This window comes from Coregonus lavaretus (genome assembly GCF_964263955.1).
Source record: "Coregonus lavaretus genome assembly, chromosome: 6".
Classification (NCBI taxonomy): Eukaryota; Metazoa; Chordata; class Actinopteri; order Salmoniformes; family Salmonidae; genus Coregonus; species Coregonus lavaretus.
In genome coordinates this window covers 36,953,446-36,964,047 of record NC_139993.1, presented here as the reverse complement: position 1 = coordinate 36,964,047, position 10,602 = coordinate 36,953,446, and positions in this window count along the sequence as shown.

The following is a 10,602-nucleotide window of genomic DNA, read 5'->3' as shown; positions in this document are numbered from 1 at the left end:
AGAATCGGGAGAAAAGCATCCATTGGCTCTGCATTAAATTATTCAACCTGTGATTAATTATCATTTGGCGCCACAATGGCAGGAGCTGGGGGAATTCCTCTGCTGGACGGCAAGCTATTGTTTTTTTTCTTCCAACTCAGTCTAATATTTGGGAATACAAATCATTTCCAATAGTATACCTTCACACACCACAAGGACACACTGCACTGTTGAAATGGTTGCTACACTACACGTATCCATTGTGTTTCTATTGACATTGTATAACAGGGGTGTCAAACGTCCGGCCCGCGGGCCGGATCAGGCCCGCAAATGGGTTTAATCCGGCCCGCGAGATGATTTTGAAGAAAAAAAATAAAAAATAATAATAACAATAATAATTTTGTAAAGTATAAAAATGCGCTGCAATTTTTCAATAAAATAAACTACTGTTCCAATTGCGTCCACTGGATGGCGCAATAGCAATTGTGTTAAGCAAGCAAACTGTTTATACCGGGGCAGAGCAAGTAGGTCAAGCACGTGCAGCCAATGAGCTACTTTGTTTTGCCCGCGATATTTATTACGGCTTCTACTTTTAACATTATGTGCTTTGGCACCCTCATTGCCCCAATATGTCTCTGTCAAAAAAGAGACAAGTGGACGCAGAGTGCAGAGTGTTCCAAGAAAAATGGTCATCCTATTTATTCACGGAATTGAATGGGAAAGCTGTATGTTTGGTGTGTTCAGAGCATGTTGCAGTGCTGAAAGAATATAACCTTTGTCGCCACTATGTGAGTCTTCATGCCGACAAATATGACAACTTTCAAGGACAGCGGAGATGAGAGAAGGTGAATGAACTGTTGGCGGGTCTGAAGAAACAGCAGTCTGTGTTTACTCACAGCCGAGACATCAGTGACGCTGCAGTGAAAGCTAGCTACCTCATTGCTAATGAAATCGCAGTGGCTTCAAAACCATTTAGTGAGGGTGAATTTGTAAAAACATGCATGATGATGGCAGCGGAGATTGTGTGCCCTGAAAAGCGGCAGGCTTTTGCAAATATCAGCCTGACAAGAAACACAGTTGCAGACAGGATTTCCGATCTTTCAGTGGATTTGGACAGCCAGTTGAAGCAAAAAGTAAAGTCATTTATTGCTTTTTCGGTTGCAATTGATGAAAGCACGGACATTACAGATGTTGCACAACTGGCCATTTTCATCCGCGGAGTTGATGACACATTGACCGTCACCGAGGAGTTCGTGGAGTTGGTGCCGATGACAGATACAACGACAGCAGCTGATATTTTTACCGCACTCGTCGGCGCGCTGGACAGGGTCGGAGTGGACTGGTCCCGCGCTGTCAGCCTGGCTACAGATGGTGCGCCCTCAATGATCGGGAAAAAAGCAGGCGTTGTGACAAAGTTCAGAGAGAAAGTGCAATCTGCAAATGGAGGATGTGATTTTTTGACTTTTCACTGTATTTTGCACCAGGAGGCTTTGTGTTGCAAGTTATTAAAGATGGATAACGTCATGAAGGTGGTCATCCAAACTGTTAATTTCATCCGATCCAGAAGCCTGAATCACCGTCAGTTTGACAGCCTTCTCAGAGAGAAAGACCACATCTATGGCCTGCCATACCACACTGAGGTAAGATGGTTAAGCCGAGGTGCTGTGCTGAGGCGTTTCTTTGATTTACGAGAAGAAATTGAACAGTTCATGGAAGAAAAGGGCAAACCAGTGTTAGAATTTCATTCCGCAGAATGGATGCAGGACCTTGCATTTATGGTGGATGTTACAGAGCACCTGAATAACTTGAACAAACAGCTGCAAGGGCGCAACAAAGTTGTCACGCAGTATTATGACAGCATACGTTCTTTCAAGTTGAAGCTGTCATTGTGGGAGACGCAACTTGCCGGTGGGGATGCAGCTCACTTCCCCTGTCTGAAAAATGTGTGTGCGACCCAACATGTGGCAGACATGAAGCGGTTCAAAGATAAAATAACGGGACTGTTACGGGAGTTTGAGCAACGCTTTCAGATTTATGTTTATATGTTTTTATGTTGATGTGCTATTGTTTTTAATTGTTTTTATTTTATTTGTATATTTAACCTATTCTTGACTCTGTGGTTCTTGCACTTGTTTGGGGAACAGGATTTCATTATTTTTATCTACATTTCTGCCTGAGAAATGACACCCTGATATAGTTCTGTGATCTGTGATATACTTCTGTGAATCACTGAGGCATTGTGTGTTTGTGTGTTCTTTGTCCTCAGAACTTTCAAATAACTTGAGGTGTTTTATGATTAATAGTGATGTTGTGCTTTTGGACACTGTCCTCAGGCTCCAGCTTTATGTTTATATGTTTTTATGTTGATGTGCTATTGTTTTTAATTGTTTTTATTTTATTTGTATATTTAACCTATTCTTGACTCTGTGGTTCTTGCACTTGTTTGGGGAACAGGATTTCATTATTTTTATCTACATTTCTGCCTGAGAAATGACACCCTGATATAGTTCTGTGATATACTTCTGTGAATCACTGAGGCATTGTGTGTTTGTGTGTTCTTTGTCCTCAGAACTTTCAAATAACTTGAGGTGTTTTATGATTAATAGTGATGTTGTGCTTTTGGACACTGTCCTCAGGCTCCAGCTTTATGTTTATATGTTTTTATGTTGATGTGCTATTGTTTTTAATTGTTTTTATTTTATTTGTATATTTAACCTATTCTTGACTCTGTGGTTCTTGCACTTGTTTGGGGAACAGGATTTCATAATTTTTATCTACATTTCTGCCTGAGAAATGACACCCTGATATAGTTCTGTGATCTGTGAAACAGTTCTGTTAATCACTGAGGCATTGTGTGTTTGTGTGTTCTTTTTCTTTAGAATTTTCAAATAAACTTGACGTGTTTTATGATTAATAGTGATGTTGTGCTTGTACTATTTTGGACACACTGTCCTCAGGCTCCAGCTTTATGTTGTATGTTGATCGTATTAAAACAAAGAAAACAATCTGAAGTTGTTGTTTTTAAGTTATATATACCATGATTTTTCCGGTCCGGCCCACTTGGGAATAGATTTTCCTCCATGTGGCCCCTGGGCTAAAATGAGTTTGACACCCCTGTTGTATAACAAAGATATAACATGTTTACTACCCGAGGAAGGTTGCTCTGTGCAGGGTAGTGGTCTATGAAGGTTATTTTTACCACATCAAGACAATAAATAATTGAACCTGAGTAGTTCCACCCCCAGCCACTTCTTAACGATGGAGGCAGAATTTAGGTATTCAATTAGATCATGAGATGAAACTGTCAATAGGGGGGGGTTGCTCAGTTGAGGTTGCTCAACATGCAAGGCTACAACTCGCCACATTACGGACTTTCTCTTCACTCCCCTTTTGACGTCCTCTTAACATCAGCCTCAGCCAGGGCTCTAAAGTTTGACCATTTTGGTCGCATATCCTCCTAAATATTTTGCCGTGCGACCAAGAATTTAAATTTGGGAGTGCATATGGTTAGCATCATGGTTAGCATCATGGTTGTACCATTACTACAGCGAAAACGGCTTGCTTCTAGCCCAAACGGTTCAAAAGCTATCACCCATATTACTGGCGCAATGATTGTTCTTCCTATGGTGGATTGGCAGGCCACATTTTACATTCATAAACCATGTCAAATAAAATAAACGTTTATTTGTTGCGTGCACAGGTTACTTACAAGCTCTTCCTCAGCAATGCAGTGTTTAATATCAAAGGTAAGAAAATAGAGTATCCAGAATAGGATCTTAAAGACCACAGAATCAATATTAGGTCAGATATATAAAAATAAAAACACAGGAGACATAAAACACATGAGAATAGAGCCCCACAGTACACACGTCATAATACCCATGAAACCTAGTGGTCAAACATAGAAATGGTTCCAATCGTTTTTCCACCAGCCATTTGATCCATTGTGGATTTTAAAAACACTTAAAATAAGGGCTGTGTTAGGCTTACCCTGGCGTGACGTTTTGATAACTGTGTAAATCTCTCTCGGACAAGGTGACTTTCATCAATATATTCGGCTCGATTAAATCTCAGATTTGAATTAGCATCAAAGTAGACATCATGCAAGACTACTGCTCTTAAACACTAGTAAAACTAAATGCATGCTCTTCAACCGAACGCTGCTTGCACCCGCCCACCCGACTAGAATCACTACTCTCGACGGGTCTGACCTAGAGTACGTGGACAACTACAAATATCTAGGTGTCTGGTTAGACTGTAAACTCTCCTTCCAGACTCACATTAAGAATCTCCAATCCAAAGTTAAATCTAGAATCGGTTTCCTATTTCGCAACAAAGCCTCCTTCACTCATGCTGCCAAACATGCCCTCGTAAAACTGACTATCCTACCGATCCTTGACTTCGGCGATGTCATTTACAAAATAGCCTCCAACACTCTACTCAGCAAATTGGATGTAGTCTATCACAGTGCCATCCGTTTTGTCTCCAAAGCCCCATATAATACCCACCACTGTGACCTGTACGCTCTTGTTGGCTGGTCCTCACTACATATTCGTCGCCAAACCCACTGGCTCCAGGCCATCTATAAATCACTGCTAGGCAAATCCCCGCCTTATCTTAGCTCATTGGTCACCATAGCAACACCCACCCGTAGTCTGCGCTCCAGCAGGTATATCTCACTGGTCATCCCCAAAGCCAACACCTCCTTTGGCCGCAATTCCTTCCAGTTCTCTGCTGCCAATGACTGGAACGAAATGCAAAAATCTCTGAAGCTGGAGACACTTATCTCCCTCACTAACTTTAAGCATCAGTTGTCAGAGCACCTTACCGATCACTGCACCTGTACACAGCCCATCTGAAATTAGCCCGCCCAACTACCTCATCCCTATATTGTTATTTACTTTGCTCATTTGTACCCCAGTATCTCTATTTGCACATCATCTCTTGCACATCTATCATTCCAGTGTTAATACTAATTGTAATTATTTTGCACTATAGCCTATTTATTGCCTTACCTCCATAACTTGCTACATTTGCACACACTGTATATATATGTATTTCTGTTGTATTTTTGACTTTGTTTTGTTTTACCCCATATGTAACTCTGTGTTGTTGTTTTTATCGCACTGCTTTGCTTTATCTTGGCCAGGTCGCAGTTGTAAATGAGAACTTGTTCTCAACTGGTTTACCTGGTTAAATAAAGGTGAAATAAAAAAATAAAAATAAAAATACAAATCCCTGCATGCTCCTTCACATCATCTCTAGCTGACACCTTTTCCGTCAGATAACTAGCTACTAGCTACCTTGATCCAAAACAAAATATATTGAACTTTTTAATTTACTGTTCCATATTTTATTTAACTAATATTTGTCTTATTTATGCATTTGGTCTTGTCTTGTACAGAATACTATCCTAGTAGCAGTCAGATATGTATAATGTGACATGAATACTAGATTACCTTTTTGCAAAGACACTATATAGCTAGCTACCCACCTAGATGATACTAGCAGCCTACCCTTATTTTTACCAGATCCTCTTCTCCTTCAGCTGATGGAGGTCTTTATCCCTTATCATTTCTGCCAACTATATGAACAAGGTGAAATCTATTTCAATTCATGGTGTCAGAATGCAGTGCTGTATTAAACAATCCAGAACTAACTTGTTGACATGTTCTGTTCAAAGCCAGATTAACTCATTGTAGAATGTATCCATAACCATGAACGAATAATAATATTTATTTGACATCAATGCACCTAGTCACCCAATCACGTCAAACACCTGAACTCTAACAATTACATTTTTTGAAATAAATAGTAAACTACGCTTACATATGCCTTTTATACATAACATATAAACATTTTAATTTAAGTAAATATAAAATTATTTATTCATCAATGCCACAAACATGGGACATCGAAGAGCACCATATGAAATATTATTACTACCCGAAAGCACACGTTCTTCTGCTTTTCCATTTTAGGAATTAGACCAGCACAAATAACACAAAATGTAAAACAGCATATTGTGATTTTGGTGGGTGAGTTATAAATGGCAAAACTGAATGCGTAAGGTAGGTTTAATATAGAATACTAGGTCAACTCCAGCAGAATGAGAAACACACTTAACAGACTCAAAACAAGGAAGCCATGCCTAAATGCAGCTATATCAACATCCTTCTTGTCAATTTAGGTTCATTTAAGTCCATATTTCTGCTGTCAATTGTGAGCAGCACATTTACCACTGCATTCGGTCTAAGCCCCAGAATAAGCTGGAGGAGGACAGCATTACGCAGGTGCAACAAAGGTAGCAACAACACTTTTAAACATGTTACTGAGTCTAGATGTTCTTCTCGTGATTTGATAACAGTTGAAGGAAGCAGCATAGGGAAATTGGGTGGGTTTATAGAGATAAGATGGAGAGTTCCAAAGTGTCCGAAGTTGAGGGACCATAAAAGGAATAGTGTGGAATAAGGGGTAGCTAGAGAGATGGTTGGCCATGGAATAAAATAAAATGGGGTGCTGGTGTGCTTCTGCACCCCTTTTAGGTCGTTGTCACAAATATCCGGTCCATGTCCAGTCATACTCGGGGTCTCAGCGTGTGTCCCTCGACGTCATTCCGTCTCAGTTGCAGCATTCAAATCGTGGTCATAGTGTGTCTGTGAATCACAACATTAAATACAGCATTTCCACAAATTGAGCCATAGACAATACAATTTAAGCATTGAGGACAGCATTCTGTTGACAAAATGGTGGTTTACACCATGTCTACTGTGTGTGAATGATGGAAGAATCTTACCCCAGCTGTAGGTCCATTTGAGTGTGTGTGGTTACTTAGGCCTGCACATCAACCAGTACTGGGACCATTGGAGACTTGGGATGCTTGCCATCAAAGTGCTGCTTGAATGTCTTCGGGTCTGCATCTATAAAGGTCAAGTACAAAATGGAGGAAGTTAGCAATCTGTGGCTTAGATTGAATTCAAAGTTGACACAACTGATAAACTAAGCAATACGATGCAACAAACTACTACACATACAGTATGAAAGACTGTACCACACAGGCCAGTCCAATAGCCTACACATGGAGAGGAACCTAAAGGCACATTCAGCACCTAAGCAATACTACTCACCCGACACAGGGCAGGTGTGGACTGGTGCTGCCTTGGCTGCAGTCTTCTGGTTCGCAGCTGCTCCCTTCTTCTTAGCAGCCGCCGCCTTGGCATCAGTCAACAAGTTAAACATCAACTTGACAGTGGAGCATGCGTTATTTATCAATACCCCCTCAATTCTACCTCAAAAACAAACGTGTGAATACCAATTAATTTAACACCCACCATAGCAGGTAAGATTAAATAAGGTTACATAACCTTGCCTACTAGCTCTACAAATGATCTGCTGTCCAGAGGGTAACAGCTAACATATCAAATAAGCACACTGTTGACTCAAGAGAGGATGATAATCAGTCCATTCTGAAACCTCTTAAAAAGCCAGACTAAAATAATACAACTAGCTAGGGTAGCTACATGTCAAGTAGTAATTGAAGTAGGCTACCCACCCCTCACCCACAGACACAAACAAACATTATCAAGAACACCTAGCCCTAGCTTCACCATCTAAGTTAGCTAGCTAGTTAACTAGCAAGCTAGACTGTTGCTTTATAAAAGCCAAAGAAAGCTAAACAATTTTTTATGAATTTCTCATGCATTTAAATGGCTAGACAAGTAGACGGCTAATGTAGCCATCTAGCTAGGCTAATGTTGCTAACTAGCTAGACATGAGCTAGCTAGCTAGCTAGCTAGATAACAAGCCTTTTCAATTTAAAACTTTCCAAAGAAAGTTCACAGAATTGTCAATTTAAACAACTTTTGCCAAATTATTACATTTACATTTTAGTCATTTAGCAGACGCTCTTATCCAGAGCGACTTACAGTTAGTTAGTGCATACATTTTAATTTTGTAATTTTTTTATACTGGCCCCCCGTGGGAATCGAACCCACAACCCTGGCGTTGCAAACGCCATGCTCTACCAACTGAGCTACATCCCTGCTGGCCATTCCCTCCCCTACCCTGGACGACGCTGGGCCAATTGTGCGCCGCCCCATGGGTCTCCCGGTCGCGGCCGGCTACGACAGAGCCTGGATTCGAACCAGGATCTCTAGTGGCACAGCTAGCACTGCGATTATTCATTACTAAATGTAGCTAACATTAGATAGTTAATCCAGAGATTCTTACCTTTGCTTCGATTCGGCTGTCTCGTCCAGATCATCATGGCTCTTGTGAGTGACGTGAAGCTTGAGACAGGCATTTGTAGTTCTGTATGATAGCCACATTAGCAGCTAATTAGCATTTCATTTTGGGGGCGTAAATACAGGTAAATATATTGATAAAAGTCACCTTGTCCGAGAGAGATTTTACACGGTTATCAAAACGTCACTCAAGGGTAAGCCTACACGAAACAAAGCCCTTATTTGAAGAGTCTCTAAAATCCACAATGGATAAAATGAATGGTGGAAAAACAATTGGAACCATTTCCGTGCTTGACCGCTAGGTTTTATGGGCATTATAACTCATACTGTGGTAGATTAAGTACCCTGCTGATTTTGTACGTTTGCCCACTGACAAAGAAATGATCAGTCTATCATTTTAATGGTAGGTTTATTTGAACAGTGAGAGACAGAATAACAACAACAAAAATCCTGAAAAACGCATGTCAAAAATGTTATAAATTGATTTTCATTTTAATGAGGGAAATAAGTATTTGACCCCTTTGCAAAACATGATTTAGTACTTGGTGGCAAAACCCTTGTTGGCAATCACAGAGGTCAGACGTTTCTTGTAGTTGGCCACCAGGTTTGCACACATCTCAGGAGGGATTTTGTTCCACTCCTCTTTGCAGATCTTCTCCAAGTCATTAAGGTTTCGAGGCTGACGTTTGGCAACTCGAACCTTCAGCTCCCTCCACAGATTTTCTATGGGATTAAGGTCTGGAGACTGGCTAGGTCACTCCAGGACCTTAATGTGCTTCTCCTTGAGCCACTCCTTTGTTGCCTTGGCCATGTGTTTTGGGTCATTGTCATGCTGGAATACCCATCCACGACTGAGGGAAGGAGGTTCTCACCCAAGATTTGTGGATCGAGACCTGAGAGTGTGCATAGAGTCAGTGCAGATGAAGTCAGTGCAGATAGTCCGTGGATGAGGGTGAGCACTGAGCAGGAGTTAGCTGTTCAACAGTGTTATTGCTTGGAGATAGAAGCTGTCTCAGAGCCTGTTGGTGCGAGACTTGATGCTCCGGTACCACTTGCCAGATGGTAGGGGAGAGAACAGTTCATGGCTGGGGTGGCTGAAGTCTTTGGCAATTTTACAGGCCTTCCTCAGACACCGCCTGGTATGAATGTCCTGGACGGCTGGGAACTCGGCTTCAATGATGCACTGGGCCATTCGCACCACAGCCCTGTAGATGTGGATGGGGTCAAGTCCACGATCAGTTCCTTGGTCTTGCTGATGTTGAGGAAGAGATTGTTGTCCTGGCACCACACTGCCAGATCTCTGACCTCCTCCCTGTATGCTGTCTCGTCGCTGTCGGGGATCAGGCCTACCACCGTTGTGTCGTCAGCAAACTTGATGGTGTTGGAGTCGTGCGTGGCCACGCAGTCATGGGTGAACAGGTAGTACAGGAGGTGGCTTAGCACACACCCCTGGGGGGGGCCCCTTGTTGAGGGTCAGCGTGGCAGAGGTGTTGTTGCCTACTCTCACCACCTGGGGTCGGCCCGTTAGGAAGTTCAGGATCCAGTTGTAGAGGGAGGTGTTCAGTCCCAGGGTTCCTATGCAAGGCAGTATGCAAATTATAGTGGGTCCAGGATATCTGGGATGATGTTGTTGATGCGTGCCATGACCAGATGTTCAAAGCACTTCATAATTTCAGTTGTGGGTGCTACAGGGCTATTGTCATTTAGGCAGGTTACTTTAGAATTCTTGGGAACAGGAACAAGTGTGGTCAGCTTGAAACAAGTTGTGATTGCACACTGGAACAAGGAGAGGTTGAAAATGTCAGTGAAGATGCTTGCCAGCTGGTCTGTACATGCTCTGAGGATGCGCCTGGATATTCTGTCTGGTCATGCGGCCTTGCGAGTATTAACCTGTTTAAAAGGGCTGTTCTAAAACAACTTGCGTGCCATTTATTTACTTATTGTTCAGTCATGTTACCTCATTAGCTAGCTAGCTAACAACCTAGTAACTTTACTAGTAGTATAGAGTTTCTAAACCCAGAGGACCAACATCTCAAATTCTTCTCGAAGCAGACTTGACAGACCAGACAGGGGTTTGGTAAATCAATGGGAGAAGTGAAAAAATATTCCTTAATTGTTCATTTTCTCGAGATCTAAAGGCACACCTAGATTTGAGTCAATGCCTTAAGTAGCTGTACATGTTATTACTCCAACTTAGTGAAAGTACCAAACTGACACGTTTTCATTTTCATCAAAAGCAACCTTATATAGAAGAAGTGCCTTTGATTTGACGCCTACACATGCGCAGTTCGGCGCGAGACGACCGTTAGACCCGATGACATGTTTCTGTGCATGAGCTTAGCTAGCTAATGTCGCCATGACATCACCTACAAGTGTGATC